Consider the following 4,590-nt stretch of genomic DNA (forward strand, 5'->3'; position numbering starts at 1 on the left):
CTTTTCGCCTAAAAACGGCCAAAATGTGCATTTGTTTATATAATTTGTTTATAAATAAACAAATATTGATAGGTGGCAAATTTTTTTTCAGAAAACATTACTAGCAACATAATTGCAGCAAGGTAAAAAGAAAAAACGGTTTCTTTTCGCCTAAAACGGCCAAAATGTGAATTTGTTTATATAATTCGTTTATAAAATAAACAAATAACATTTAATGTTAAATTTAAATATTCACGTATCATCCTCACAATGAAAGCAAGCGATTTCAGAGCAGAAATATACGTTGAAGCCGAAAAATAAAAAATCTACTCTGACCATTTTCTGAAAAATTTAGTTCTGAATTTTTCAAACAAAAAAATTCTAAAATCGGTGCATAATTGCATTCTAAATGTCATTTGGAACCTCGTTTTCCGATTTCACCCCACTGTGCGGCGATGCGCAAGAACTTAAACGGATTTCGACGATTTTACAAGAGGAGCCAAGAGAGCAGCTGAGAGTAGCCAATATGGCGTCGATAGCGTTGGATAGTAGCGATCAACACTGAGCTCATGATGATTGTTTCGTCAACGGATTTATGATAATAAATAGAATAATGGTACATATGCGATAAAAAAAGATATGAAAAAGGATTGAAGATTGACGTTCTGTACCTGGTAGCTTGAAATGGATATAAGTGCCTTGTTTAGTGTCATTAAGTTCTATTTTACTTCTACTAATCTCATCGACTTGGAGGATAAAACAACTTGATTTATTAGGCATGAATGAATACTTTATTCAATGCTCACATTAAAAAAAATGTATTTCCTAAAATTATTCAATTTTTAATTTTATATTCATTTCATGTTTCAAATAACTGAATGATAGCGCATAAATTTGATGAATTTCAACAATCGGTTGACTTAAATTAACCCATAAGTTTCATTTCACACGCACGCGTTGACGGAAAGTGAATAATCTTTCTGTCTTAGATTAACGTATAAACTATATTTTACGTACATAAAACAGCTGACTTTCAACCAAGCGCCTTACTTAAAGTCATTTTATCATCATCAGTTGACTTTCAACTGGCGAATGATCCTTTTGGTTACATCTGAAAGTCAACCGCCTTTTTCTACTGAAATTCAGATTCTTGTATTACTGTATACAGAATATGCGACAAAGCATCGAAAGAACCTGATGCTAACATACGTACGTGAAAATATAATAAAAACATGGGCTCAATAAAACTATAATATTATTAGTTTCAATCTTAACTCCGTCTGTAAGATGAAAATAAATATATAATTAAATTAACCAACATCTTTGCACTAAAGTCAAGTTCTTTCGATGTTTGGCTCATATTGTGTATACTTCTGAGGATGACTTTCAACGCACAGTCGAAACGTCGATTTAAAAACTGTGAGACTTTAATGTTTCACCTATTGTCCTTAGTTGGCCAGTAATCAACACTTGTTTTTGATTATTCAATCACCATCATCACTTGATATTCAATCAATCAGCCTAATAAACACATGAATATTTTCTTGGAGTAAAATGATTATATTTTATGCTTCTCGTGTAGAAATATCCCCGGTTGGCCATAACACAACGGGGCTTCTGGTCGGATCCCGGCCGGGCTACTTCTGGCTGGGTTTCATGGGCAGGAGCCGGCCGGGCTACATTTTTCTCGAATGACGTAGTCCGGAGCCGACCAGTTACTGGCCGGGCCAACCCTGGGTATATCTAATGGTCGGGAGCCGGCCGCGCACAGGTCAGGTTAATATTTTTGTAGAAATTACACTTTTTCTAAGATCCTTGATATTATTAAAGACGCACAGCTGCCAGATCGAGCCTGAAATTTACCCCCACTATACCTACAGTTTGGGAGCCGCAAAACAGAAGGTGCATGATTATCAATGTGAGTTCGTGTGTAAGCCGAAAATGCACGATTCGACTTCGCGGTTTCTGCGGTACGATGATTGCCGATCTGAAAGCTTCGGAAGACTTCGGTGGTATTCTATTTATATCTCGATCCCCATTTGAAAGAAATAGAAGAAATTGGCGAATTAATGTTTCGCGTGATTCTTCATCTTATGCATAAGTCTATTTTAACGTTATGTTTTTCAGGTCTATGTTAAGTATGAATATTATTACCATTATGTAAATTACGAGTGATAATATCATAATTATAAAATATAACCTTAATTTTGATTAATAGTTGGGTAACTTTTAATAGAAATAGTTAAACTTTCAACTAAAACAATTAGTTTTCTGCACCAAAAAAATTTTTTTAATTTGTTTTAAACAAAATATAAAAATTTTTTATCAAAAAGTTAAATTTTCATCCAAAAAGCTGAATTCTATACTAAAAAAAGGCATTTTTAATAAAATACATGAACTTTGCACAAAATAAATTTATTTTCCACCAAGTCTAATTTTCTATAAAAAAATTAATGCTTAATCATAGTTAAATTTTCGACAAACAAGATTAATTTTCTTGTAATTAGAATAAATTAATTTTAAAATAAAAATCCTACAAAACAGTTAAATTTTCAAAAAAGATATTTTTTCAACTAAATTGATAAATCAGCAACCAAAAAAAACTATATTTTTAACAAAGCAGTTCCACTTTCAATCAGAAAAATTGAAAAAAATAGTTAAAAATGCTTTAAATTATTGAAATTAATTGAAAATTCATTGAAATGTTTTAAAACTTCCTAAAATATTTTAAATCTCTTTAAATTTTGCAAAGCTCTTGAAAATTTCTTACAATTTTAAAAATACCCTAAAATATTTTAAATCTTTTAAAATCTTATCCTTTGACAATTCCTTGGAATCTAGTAAAATATCCTAAGATGTATCAAATCCTTTCAAATCTCATATTAAATTACTGTAATCAATTGAAAATTCCTTGGAACCTTTTAGAATACTCTCAAATATTTCGAAATCTTCAAAATCGTTTGAAAAATCTTGACACCTTTTATATATTTTTAAGGTACTTTGGAGTTTTTTTAAACAACCTTGCTATAATTATTAAAATTCTTTGAAATTCCTCTGATTTAAAAATAAATTTAAAATTCAGTGAAATCTTTTTAAACATCCTCAAATATTTAAAATTAAAATATTTTGAAATATCTTGAAAGCTCCTTGAAAATTTAAAAATACCCTAAAATATTTCAAATCTTTCACAATCTCACAGTAAATAATTTAAATCAAATAAAAATTCCTTGCAATCTATTAAAATATCCTAATTAATCCTAATTAACCTTATTTTTTGAAAGATTTTTAAGCTACTTCTTTAACATTCTTTGAAATTCCTTAAAATTAGAAAAATAGGATGAAAATTCCTTGACATCTTTTAAAATATCCTCAAATATTTGAAATCGTTAAAAATCTGTTGAAACATCTTGAAATTTTTTAAAGCTCTTGAAAATTCCTTGAAATTTTAAAAATACCCTGAAATATTTCAAATCCTTTAAAATCTCATATTAAATTACTGTTATCAATATAAATTCCTTGGAATCTTTGAAATTCTCTTAAATTTTGCAAATCCTTCAAAATCTTTTGAAATGCCTAGGACTTTTTTTAGGATTTTTAAATTACTTTGGAATTTAGAAAAATAAGCCTTCTAAAATTTTTTTAATTCTTTAAAATTCATGTAAATTCAACAAATAAATTGAAAATTCCTTGGCATCTTTTAAAACATCCTCAAATATTTAAAATCCTTAAAAATCTTTTGAAACCTCTTGAAATTTTGTAAATCTTCAGATTGAAATTTAAAAAAGAGAAAAGTTTCAAAACTTTAAATATTGAAATGTTTGTAGATTAGAGTTTTGAAATTGGAATCAATAAAAATTCAAAACTTTCGAAATTTAATTTTTTTAAATTTCCAACTATCCAATAAGAATAATTTTCAACTTGATAGGATTCAAGTCTTCAAATTTAGAATTGTAAACTTGGCAGTTTATTTATGAAAACCAAATAATCGTACATAAATTGAATGCGTTCAAAATTTAAATGTATGTTTTTCATTTGGACAATCTCGAAATTAAATTATTTCAGACTGAAATTTAGAAAACAGAAAAATTTTCTAACATTAAAAATGTAACTGTTTGTAGATTAGTTAAACTATTAAAGTTTTAATAGAAATTACTCGAGATAAAGTTTAACTATTTCTGAAACGATTTTTGTATATAATTATATAATTATGTATATATATTTTTTAGGGTATTTTTTACATTTTCAAGGAATTTGTCAGATATTTTTAAAGATTTTAAAGGGTTTTAAATATTTCAGGATGTTTAAAAAGATTTCAATTCATTTTTATAATTTAAAGGAATTTCAAAGAATTAAAAAAATTATAGCAGGGTGATTTAAAAAACTCCAAAGTACCTTAGAAATATTTAAAAGACGTCGAGGGATTTCAAAATATTTAAAAGGATTTCCAATATTTTAGGATTTTTTAAAACATTCCAAGGAATTTTCAAATAATTTCAATAATTCAAAGAAATTGCAAGTACTTTTAACTTTTTCAACTTTTCTGGTTGAAAGTAGAACTGCTTTCTTCAAAAATTAGTTTGCTATTGATTGATGATTTATTAATTTAGTTGA

Source organism: Belonocnema kinseyi, chromosome 7, assembly GCF_010883055.1.
Source record: "Belonocnema kinseyi isolate 2016_QV_RU_SX_M_011 chromosome 7, B_treatae_v1, whole genome shotgun sequence".
Lineage (NCBI taxonomy): Eukaryota > Metazoa > Arthropoda > Insecta > Hymenoptera > Cynipidae > Belonocnema > Belonocnema kinseyi.